At 42.1% G+C, this 12,133-nt stretch overlaps 1 protein-coding gene across 1 annotated transcript in view; it reads left to right on the top strand.

Annotated features, from left to right (window-relative positions):
* Positions 1-12,133, top strand: part of LOC128262927 (protein sickie) — a 153,772-nt gene that overhangs the window by 136,214 nt on the left and 5,425 nt on the right.

Here is a 12,133-nt window from a genome sequence, read left to right as displayed (position 1 = left end):
AATAGATACCAAATGAACCATTAAATGCCAATGCAAGCTGCAATTGCATAAATTTCAATAGACAGAGAAAAAATGCAAACAATTAGACGCCCACATGACCCACAAAAGTCAAATTTCGAAAGAGGAAAAATCGCAATCATTTTTGATGCCCTGTGGGTGCTTGAAGTTATTGAATTTTGACAAAATTTGATTTATTTCTGTTCAAATTCGCTTTGTTGGAATTAATTTGCACGATTCGTGTTTGGGTTGATTGAATTTATTCACTGTGCCAGTTCATGCCAAACTGTTATCAGTGCTGCTAAAACTCTAGCCGCAGGGTGACTCACTCTAGAGTTTTACCACTTCTGTTTTTCTTGGGCCTTTGCATAGGTCATAAATATTGTACTTTGTCGCAAACTGACTGCAACATTGTGTATACATACACACATGTAGTGATTCACACTGTAATCTTCTGCAAAATCTACATTGAAAGCTTTGATTGATTGCGTTGATAGTTTGTGGGCAGAGGGGGAAAAGAGGTTCTGCAAACTTTGATTTGGGAAAAATGCTCTTCTTTGTATTGAAAATGGATTACCAAACCTTTTAAAATGTTTTTAAAGCTAGATTATATATTTATTAGAGTGTTGATTCTTATTGAAACTTCAAACCAGAATCATAAAGAACGTAATGATGCTTTCTTTTTTTATGAGTCTGCGATTTACAGCTAACTTATTAAATAAAACTAGTTTAACTACATTTTTTAGTAGATTTACTAAACCTAATTGTGATAAAAAAAAAGTTCTACTTAGTTCAGAGTGTTACTCCGATCGCTGAAGAGCGTTAATTTGTACTTAATTTCTTCATCCACATTGAGCAATTCCGAAATGATATACATTCCGTCACATCGCCACTCCAAGCCCGCAATTAAAGTTGCTCTTTATTAGAAGCCTCGAGCTGGGCTGAGTGAGAAGTGTGAGTCTGAGTGTAGCACACCATGAACTGCAATCAAAACAATTACAGCCAATTCACGCAGCGCTAAAAACAACAGCAACTGTCCGTAGCAGTCACTTCTCACTTCTAACTTCCCTATCGTCCAGTCACAGCTGCAAAAAAAAAACCTAAAATATATGAACAAAACAACAACAAAAAAAAAGAAAAAATCAACAACAATAAAGTAGAAACATTGAAACGTCGTTCGTATGTTGATGACATTAGAAAATGGTTGTTTATTGCATTTCCTTGTTATTGTTGCCGTTGTCAGCTAACCAGACGCTTGGCAAAAGTCCGGCAGTCATCGTCTGCTGGTGCTATATGTGGCCCCAGCTCCAGCTCCAGACCCATCTCCATCTCCATCCCCATCTGCAGACCCACAAGGAACCAGAACTCCTTCGTGCCGACTTCCAAGTGTCAACGAACCGAACCGAACCGAACCGACAAACCAATTGACAGCCAGTCCCAGCAATAGGAATTGGATTCTGAATGGAAATGGAAATGGGGAAGGGGAATGGGGAAAGGCTTTGGCATGGGATTTGGCGACTCCCATGGATCTCGGGATGCCACATGCTTATAGATATGTTTAAGTGCCCGTTTGCGTCAGTCGAATGTGTCAGGCAGATGATAAAACTTATAAAACAGCCAAAGTAAAATATGAGACTCACTCTTACTGAGAAAAGGGCATTCATTTTATTTTGTTTTTATTTACAAATTGTGACTTAAAAAGTGAAAAATGTTTCATATCTTCAAAAGTACTTATGAGAATAGAGTGTTTAATTATTGAAAGTGAAATTTGTAAATAAAATATGGCTTTTAAACAAACTAAAGTGATTTTAAGAATAAATCAACTAATACTGCGTAATTGAAATAAATCATTGCTTGGGATACAAGATATAAAGAAATAGATTTATTTTAAAAGGCAACTGCTAAGAGGTTTTATTGGAACCCTTTTACCAAACAACTTTCCATTTCCTTGGGACCCATATTTCCCACTCCAATTTACACCCACTCAAGGTTTCAACATATTGCCCGGTTTTGCCTTCATCGAAGTCATCGAATCCATTAGACTGCCCGCCATTGTGCTGCTCCATTAAGATGGGCAAAGGTGCGCGTTAGATTCGCTTTTATTCCATTTTTCTTTTGAATTTGAGGATGTCCATCAAAAACCCCGAGCAACGTGCGTCATGTGAAATAGATGCTAATTAGGCGCTAATGAGACAACTTGGCCATAGAAACGAACCGAATTTGAGGGACAGGCACGAGTGCGATTCAAACTTCAGAGAGAAAATGGGGAGTTATTAGAGTTATTAAAATTTCAGGGCGGGGCAGGCCGAGTTCATTGGACGAACGGCTTCAATTTATGAATCCCGGCTTCAATTAAAAATGATTGATGCAGTCTTATCTGCGACTTAAAAGTCCCAATGGGGGGCCCTAGCAATGAACAATCGACGTTTTATATTTCCCCGCTCATAAATGATAAACCTCGATTCAAATGCCGCAGCAATTAATCAATGTATGAAGTGTATGAAGTGAACGAAGTCCAGCATGAAAACCCACTGAGGAATAGCCTTAAATTTCGAGAGAAAATAGTAATAGAATAGCTGGAATAAAGATGTCGGCAGCCAGTGCCACAAATCGACCGCCACCGTCGCCGATATCGGCGCCCATATACGATGGCTATGCCACGATACGAGCCCGTGGCCTGACCCGATCGCGATCCATAAGGGCGGAGTCGGAGTCGGCGGGGTCACAGCCTCATCCTCCTCCTCCTGCACAGCCCAGTTTGCAAAAGGCGAGGCGTCAGCGGACCATTTCCCTGCGGAGCAACTATAGTTTGCCGGGCGGCCAGCCGGAGGAGATCTATGCCAGGGCCAAGCCCGTGAGAACTCCCACCATCGGGGACCTGGAGCCCATCTACACCAATCCCGCGGCCTTTCGCCCGCTGTCGGATGCCTCGAGTTCCTCGGGCGGAGGCAGTATGCCCTGTGATTATCAGAATGTGAAGAAAAACTCACGCTTCTCGCTGGACTCGCTGCAGAGCAGTGCTACGCCGAAGACGCCGGACTATAATACCGCTGGCGAGGAGGAGCCCATCTTCCTGTACACGGCACCGGAGAGTCCAAAACGGAGGCTGGACAGTGGGATCCGTAATTCCTATGACAGTTCCGATCGGGGATGCTATTCACCGTCGCCCAGGATGAGTTTCGATATGCAGGAGAGGGATTGCCCGCGTTTGAGACCGCCCACATTGCGGCACAATTCCGTGAGTTCGACGGGCAATCGGCGACCTTTGACCCTGTCCCTGAACGAAGCCTGTCCACGGTCACCCACTGGTCTGCCACCACCTGCGCCCGTGCGGCGGGAAAGTCTGTATGCCAAGCCAAAGATCTATGCCACGCCCATGCGACCGCCGACCAGCCCACGCCTCAATCTGTACGAGCTGCCCATCGTGACGCAGCGGAGCAGCAGTGCGGAGCTGCTGGAGCGGTCCGGCACCAGCCACAGTCTGGCCACCATCGACCAGGACGAGCTGCTGGTGATGCCCAGTGCCATGCCCATGCTGCCGAGTGCCGTGGACCGACGCTACCACACGCTGGGTCACATGCGGGTGAAGAGCATGGGCGCCGGACTGCATCGCAGCTTGGACGTGCCCACGGGCTCCATGCTGGACATGGCCACCGGTGGCCACTGGCGGCACAACCGCGGCGGCAACCAGTCCGCCGGCAACATCTACGCCTCCGCCGAGGCGGCTGTCAGCGACCTGAACCGCATGGCGCCCGAGTACATGGACCCGCTGGACTTCAAGATCGGATGCCAGACCACGTTGCGGAGCAAGCCGGTGATTCCCTGGTACGAGCTGGCCATTCGCAGGGACTTCAAGCGGCAGTCGTGTCCGCCGATCAGTGGCTCTGGAGTGGGCGGAATGGTCTGCGGATCGTTGACCTTGGCCGCTTCGCCGCAGGAGGAACTTGAACAGGTGATTTGGGAGTTTAGAATAATGCAATATTTAGTTTACTATTGAGCCTATTAAATAAATGTTTTTTAAATGTTTAAAATTAGATATTTTTTTTATTTGGCATTAGAGAAAATGTATTATTACGATTACAATCAAGGGGTAAACATTTTTATAAGTTAAACGAATTAAATAGGAATTATAAAGAGTATTAAAATGAAAAATGAAATCCTTTAAAATTAAAATGATCGATTCCCACCTTAGATTGCTGACTATACTGAAGTTTAATTTTTAAGTAAAAAAATCGTTTAACTGATTATGTATTTAAAAGTTGCCTTTTATTTTAAACAAAATGTAAACAGGTCCTCAAAAAATTGTAACTTTGTTAAGCTACTGGACTCTTTAAACTTAAGTAAAAGACATCCAAATGGTAGAGTAGGCCAGGCCTTCCTCCTCCTCCTTCTGACATTGCCTTGAAAGGCTGCAATGCAACTTTGGATTCAACAAATTCCATGTGGCTTGTGTCTGCGGTTATACGATAAATTTAATGTTGTGCGTGTTCTGTACCCGCTGATGTCTTCACCTGGCATTCCTATTCCTATTCCTCATCCGGCTTTGGCATTACGAATGCAGCTCATCGAAAATGGCCAAGAAATGCAGGAGCACTAGGAACCACGTTGTGGACAAGAACACTCGACAGCAACTTGTGACTAAAGTGGCCTTAGAATATCAGGTAAACCGAGTTCCATTCAGAGTTGCAGAGTTGCAGCAACTGTCAGTCGCCGTTAGATGCTTTTGTGCGCTGATTGATTTAATCAAAGTTGCATGAGGAGCCCGGCTACAAAGGCCTGTGGCACATTAAGCCTGCCCGGCTGAACAAAGTCTTTGCCATTAGGTTCACGTCCCATGGATTACAGTTTTAGTGGCACTGGGCTTTAGTCCCACGACGACAGCAGTCACATCTGTAGTTTCTGCAGTGGTGGCCCCTGCTGCTGATGACCAAAACCGATGACCTGATTTCGCAGAACATGCAATTGATATGTCCACGAATGAAATCAGCCATTCGATGGGGTCTGCCAAGCCATTGAAATGCCTGGCAGTAGAAATGGAAATATAACCGATGCACCATCGATATTGTTTTTAGACATCCACACCGGGATAAATGAGAATGGCATTTACTGTTTATCAAAGATCATATTTGAGACTTACAAGAAAACATATGTTAATAGTTTTAAGTGATATATGAAAGTGGGAAATATAAATTATTGCTTTCTAAATTATTCCTATTTAATATATTTTAATATCTGTTTCCATTAGTTGCGACATAAAAATGAGTTAACATATATAAAATAAATTTCAAATTAAAAATGTGATGTATTCATTCCAACTATTACTATTTAGAATAATCATCAGCATAATCGATTGGAAGCACTCAGTGATCTTAATTATACCCACAAATGTTGAATGAATTAAAGAGATATATACCCGTGTATATCACCGTATACCCTACTCATTCAGACAGACACTGCCAAAGCACTAAAGACAACAAAACCCAGAGACTTCGTCGCCAATTGCGGGTCCAATCAATGTCAACTTTCAAAACAAATAAAGTTGCCATTAATGCCGCACGCTGAGTACGTTTGTTTTTTCCCCAGTTCATTTTCCTCAGTCGTTTTTTTCTTTCGTTTTTTTTAATGTTTTTAGTAGTTTTTTGCTCATATTCGATTTGGCGCGTTTTTAAAGCGGTTTTTAAGCTTAGCCCCAGCGACGCCGCCGGCTGTTTTTAAGGCGTTTTTCATGTCCATTTCATGTTTATTTATGAGCGGCTCTAACAGCTGCCATTCCTCGACGGCAGTGTCGGCAATGGTAACCCGAGCTGGCCAAGAAGTCAACTATGGAAAGTGAAATTGTCAGATGGCGTGTGAACAAGCGCCGCCGACAGTTTGAGCAGCACTGATCCCCAATGGTCAGAGGTGATATCACAATTTTTATTGGGGAGTCAATGGGTTGAATGCCAGAAGTTGATTGCTTTTAATTGATTTAATTCACCGAGGTATTTTGTTTGTTATAATTTTTTTTGGAATTTACATATTTGGCAATTGGGCATTGTGATCGAGAACGAATTTGAGAATAACTAGACTGAAACATGATTGATGTGATTTTGATTATTCGAAGGGGCGAAAGGCTGCTTTTGTAATTAATGAGTGTAAATGGGCTTTTGTGGCCTGTTAAATTAATCTAATTGAGTATTTATTGTCACCTGACAACTTAAGTGAAATCGTTAAGGTTGGTTGATATTAAACTTAACATCTCAAGTGATATCTCCCACACAGTGACAAGACCATTTTCATAGAACTTGTAAACCAGTTCGGAGCTCATTATGTGGCAAGGACAGTTCGTCAACCGTTTGTGCCACTTTCAAAGCGCTGCGCCATGCATAATTAATAAATCTTTTGGCTGACAAAACGCCAACAAATTGGCAACTTCAGCTGGCCTCAAGCAACTTGTTGGCTTTTATCTATCGGGGATCGCTTATTAAAACAGTTGCTCTCTGATAAACGAGATGGCAAGCGGCGATTGTGGCGAGTGGCATGAGTGCACATGAAATATCTTTATATCTCGCAGATAATAATTGCCACTGCGGCACAGAGCCAACAAAGAAACTGGTTGACTAACTGGCTAACTGACTGACTGAATGTCCGAGTGTCTTTCCGAGTGTCTTTCTCAATTGCCAGCCAGACTTGCCTGGTTTTTCACATAGACAGTATATATTCGAACACGAATCCAAAATACTTCTCCGGTTTTCACTACAGCGGCTGCACCTGAGTTCGCCCCGTTCAATTTGTAAATAAATGATAATTATTTATTTATTTCACTAGGCAAGTCGGCAAATTATTCCGTGATGGGCACGTGTTTGGACTCTGTAGTTGGTTCATTTGTTCGTTCGCTTTTTTGTTGTGGCCCATTCGACCTGTCACAGGTGGCTGAGGCTCAAAACCAGTTTTGTACAAGTAGTTCTTCGACAGGGTTCCCAAAAGACCAACAGCCAACAGCCCAACGAACAGAAAAAAAAACAAAAACAAAATGCAGAACACAAAAACTTGTTTCCCAACCGCAAGACAAGCTGGAAAAGTAGAGAAAAACGATGGTGAAGGTTCGGAAACAAAGACGTGACCATGATGAAGCTGTCGGGGAAAAGGACGACTGAGTGTCGACTGAATATACACGTAGGCTGCCCGTCTCCCCGAGGAAATCAGCGGCTGGCAAAGTAAACTCAATTCGACTCAAGACCAGAATCAAAACAAACAACAATGGTCAAACAGAATCGAGCTGCAGAAAACCAGAAAACCAGAAACCCAGAAACCCAAACCCAAGTCCGAATCTTTGGTTGTCTCTTGTTTGATAAGCAACAAAGAGGGGCAATGTAAACAAGTTGAAATCTTTTAGCTGCGATGTTGATTTGAATGCTCCACACCAACAATATATTGTTATCATCGTCATCGTTGCATCTTCGTTGTCTCTGGTTGGACGTGCCTCTTGTGGCTTCCGGTCTTGAAAGAAATCAATAAAATATGAAAACAAAACACAAAAATCCGGCAAAGTAAAGGGGAACGGAGGGCCCTTGAATGGCCATTGATCGTGTCATGGGCAGCCAAAGCCAGTCATTGTTGTGATTGTCCCGACAGCATTTCATAAAGGAATCAACTGACAATCAGAACATCGGGGAATAAATTCAGAAGTAAAGATTTGGAAATGCCCGTTTGGGCTGATCCGATTGGAGTCTATAAACGAGCCATTAAATTATTATCTTTTGATTGGAGAGACATCAAAAAATGTCAAAGGGAGTTCCCAAAAAAATAACAAAAATAAGGTATTAAGTTGAAAGCAAAGTGAGGAATTTAATATCTTGCTTGTTTTGGCAATATTATAAATATCACAACAATTTAAGGGAAATACTGGATGATAAGCCAGTAATTTCTTATCCTAATATAAAATAAATGTTTCGGTTGGTGAGATAACTGAGTTAAAAACAAAGTGAATGATGTATACTTTTTTCCTAAAAAATATTAAGTTAAAAACAAATTGAGGAAAATTATATTTTGTATGTTGTAAAACCAATCATTAACGATAAGAGGGTAAACTCCTATCTTTAAAAAGATATACAAATCTGTTTGTTATTTGATTGCATTTTTAAAAATATTTCTTGTACCATACCCAATCTCAGCAATGCCATTTGCAATCAACTAATTTTGCAATATCTTTTTCTCTCTCTTTGCAGGTAAGTTCACATGCGGAAAAATTGGAAAACTGCGATGGGGTTGTCGTAAGTTTGTGGTGGTGGATACCATTAGCCAAATGGCATATTTATCTGGGTAGCATTAGTTTTCGACTTGAGCGAGACAGCGAGAGGTAGCGAATCAGCAATTGTACAAATAATGGAGCCAGCAATCTTGATCTTTCACCAGCCACTGGGACAGCGTCTTCCATTCTGGAGAAAAAGATATTTCGAAGTTGCAGCGGCGACTGCGGCGGCGGATCAAAGTGGACTCGGACTGTGGACTGTGTGGATGGCTTGATATCTTCGTTGTGGGCTTGCTGCCACTTCGCCACCGATCTCCCCACAGAGCTGTCCAAGATTCTTAATGATGATTTGCTATTTTTTCTCCGCCCGCGGCTCCAAGTCGCCTTGCCCAGGATCCTCGGTGTTTCGCTTTATTCAGCCACTTCGATGTGCGACTTTGTGTGCGCCAGAAACAATCAGAACGGATTAGTTTGTTGATCATTTTATTGTGTGGCAGGCCTCAGAATTCGATTGGCTTCGAGATGGAATTATTTTCGGCCTGGCACCGAAAAGGAGAATCGAATGAGAAATCGAATCCAAAAGTGGTTGAAAGGAATGCCAAACAGGAAATCATTCTTAATTAGGGAACACCAAATTTTACTTAAGTCCCCTTAAATAATTCCAGTTCTTTTTTAAATGTTAGCCAAGTGAAACGCGCGTTTAAAAATTGTTTTTTACTTAGCACACGCTATCTTATCTAGTTGAAGTGGCTAATTCTCCTGTGATAGTGATTGTGCAAGGCAACATTTTCTAATCTTAATCAGCAATCAAACAGTAGAGGCTTTTTCCATCATGGCAGAGTCACATAGGTCAGAGTCTTCAGCTTCGATCTTCATTAATTTTCCACTATCTGGAAAATTCAATCAACTTTGTAGAAAATATGTCCATAATTCAGCAAGGTTAAAGCCATCAGACCTGGCCGAAAACATCCCAGCTCCAACTGATTGCTGACCTTGGCAGGCCTTTCTCAATTAGTCATCGGGCATCCGCCCATCCTTGGAATGGGAAACTTTCACTGTTTTCTGGAGGTCAAGGAGGAGGAGAGGAAGCCCTCATCAATCATTAAATATTCCAATGCAAATTAGATGGAGGCACACGCCCACCTACTTGCATAATAAATCAGGAAACCATGTGACAACTGCTACAGTTTGCTTCTTTTGTGTAAACCCAACAAATGTCAAGAGTTGCAGTTGCAGGTTGCTGCTGCTGGTGTTGCTGCTGCTGTTGCTGCGGGGCATAAATCATTGGAAAGGTCAAAGTGCACACGCCTACGGCATGTTGCCGACACTAGCACCAACACCAACACCAGAACACCAAGAGGCAGGGAACAACACATGGTCGCCTGATGTCTGCAACAATTGTCAAGTGGGCAGCAGCAACAGTCGTTGCTGTTGCAGCATGATTTATGCACAGCAGCAACACAGGCGTACAATTTCGGTGGCTGGTTGAATTTATTGAATTTTTGTAGTGGACACGAACAGAGCGACCTACTTCAGTCACCCACAATCAAGCGCATTTAATCGAAGGCCAACGGTCTTATCAAGTTGTGCTGGCCATTATCAGTTGCCTATCAGCAACCAGCAATTCCACTGCTTAAACGCTGGTTTTTCAATAAGTTTCGGTTGGAAAAACTCTTTTTCTGGCTGCCATTGAACTTGAACTTTGTTTTGTGTCTGCAAATTGCCAGCGATAAATTCAGCAATGCATCACTGGCAGCAGCAACTCCCCCGTCCGCCAGCAACATTGACAGTCAAATTAAAGTTGGCAATTTCGTTGTTGGTTCTGTTGTTGCCTTAGCCATTTAGCATATGGCCCCTTGCACCGACTGCCGACTGCCGACTGCTGACTGCCGACTGCCGGTTTTATCCCCTTCTATTCGTCGTTGGCTTTTTTATTTCTGACTGCGTGTCGCTCGCAGCTGATGCATAACCGTTTTACGCTTCGTTGCCTTCAACGTGCAAATGAACTGCAGCAACAAGAGCAACAGCAGCAGCAACATCAGCAACATGAGCAACATCCACTACAGCAGCAACATCAAGCCCCCTTCTAAAGTCCAACTATTGCAGTTTGAGAGGCATTGGCTGGGGGTGTTTGGGGAAAACCAAACAAGCAACAGCGTTGTTCGTTTTAAATTCAATATCTCTTTTTTTCTGGTTGTTCTTTAATTTCCCTTCTCATTTTGCAATTTTTGGTTGCCTTTAATGTTTGACATTTTGTGTTTAAAGCGTATTAGTCTGAACACTAAGCTTTAGGAAGAAAAGTGAAGCGTAAATTATTTCAAGTAGCATTGTAAGCTTATTAAAAATATATCAGCTTAAATTCCATGACATAAAGAAGTACAAATTGGTTTACTTTAAATTGCAAGTATAAATACAATGAAAATTATGTTTATTATGTTAAAAAAGAAAAACCTTTTTGGTTTTTCCTAGAAATTTTATCAGCTAAAATTCCATGAAATAAAATTTTACAAATTGGTCTACTTTAAACTGCAAGTAAACACATAATTAAAATTGTTTCCACCATTAGTGGGTGGCAAACCAATCTTCTCTTTAAGCTCATGCCGCTTTGTATTTAAACCAATTTTTGCTACACAATGTTCTTGCCATTTACGGCTGCTACCGAAAGCTATCGAGGGTATAATTAAAATAAAATTAAATACTTATCGCAGTTGGTACAGGACCGGAAAATAGAAGCTCGCTTAATGCTATAAAACCAACATTAGCATTGGCATGCGGTTAGTTAGTTCATTGGACATTGGCGTGACCTCATCGAAATTATAAGCTACCGGGCAAAACACACACCCGATTGAAAAATGGAAAACAAATAGGGAGACATATACACACACTGTTGCTAATTATAATTGCTAGATTTGCCGCAAATCTGTATTTCTGGCCCTCCCTCGAATTCCCACTTGTTTATTGATAACCATCTAGCACGTTTCGCTATTTAATTTGCCGCTCATTTATGCAAATTGCGATGGCACGCTCTGCTTTTTTTCCAGATGGAAATCCGTCATCGCTGAGATGAGGTTTTCCTGAGTTCAGGGTCAGTGTGAGGCAATCTTTTCATGGACGTAGTTGAGTTCATGCCTGCCTCTTAAATAGCATCACTTGGAAGTGGTTGCCACTTTATGATCCAGCCGAAAAAGAAAATGGCTCGTTAATGCGGCTTAATTGTTGGGGCGTCGGTGGCTCACAATCCTGCAGGTGCCGACTTATCCTGTGTGTGTCACGTTACTCATACGCACCGTAATCAATTTTTATGCCCGCCGCTTACGTGAGTTGGCAGCCAAACGAATCAGTATGCAGATACGGAGAAAGTTGAAAGGGTTCGCCCCTTAGAGGGTTACTACGTGATTTTTAAATGTGAATGTGTTGGGTATTTGGCATAACACTTGTTGTGATCACGTTTGCAAATTCATAATTTAATTAGTCTGGTTCTGGTGCACTTGAAATTCGCGGCATGTCGCCCAATTTAATAACAATAAAAATGCCAAATTACTTGCTGAAGCATTTTACGATAAAAAGGGAAGTTTGCCTTTGAATTGATGGTCTCATCTACCCGGATTGAGCTCTTTCTTCATTACTTCCTTGGTAATTACACAACATCCGCCCTGAGTCACCACTTCTCGGCACTCTCCACTGAATTTCTCTAATGGCACTCATCAACTTGATGCACATATATATTCGTATAGATATTATGGCATTTACCCAGAGTTCTCTCTTCTTTATTTGTGGCCAGTCACGTTGGCTCATAAAAAATAAGCAACGATGGCGAAGTGCTGGCACAACAAAGCCCACGAAGTGACACAGGTTCTAAAGTTCACGCAGAGAAATGTGGGATTGTCTTGACTTAAATGAAATTAA

Source organism: Drosophila gunungcola, unplaced genomic scaffold (genome assembly GCF_025200985.1).
Source record: "Drosophila gunungcola strain Sukarami unplaced genomic scaffold, Dgunungcola_SK_2 000001F, whole genome shotgun sequence".
In the NCBI taxonomy this organism is placed as follows: domain Eukaryota; kingdom Metazoa; phylum Arthropoda; class Insecta; order Diptera; family Drosophilidae; genus Drosophila; species Drosophila gunungcola.
This window is presented reverse-complemented; position numbering and strand designations above follow the sequence as displayed.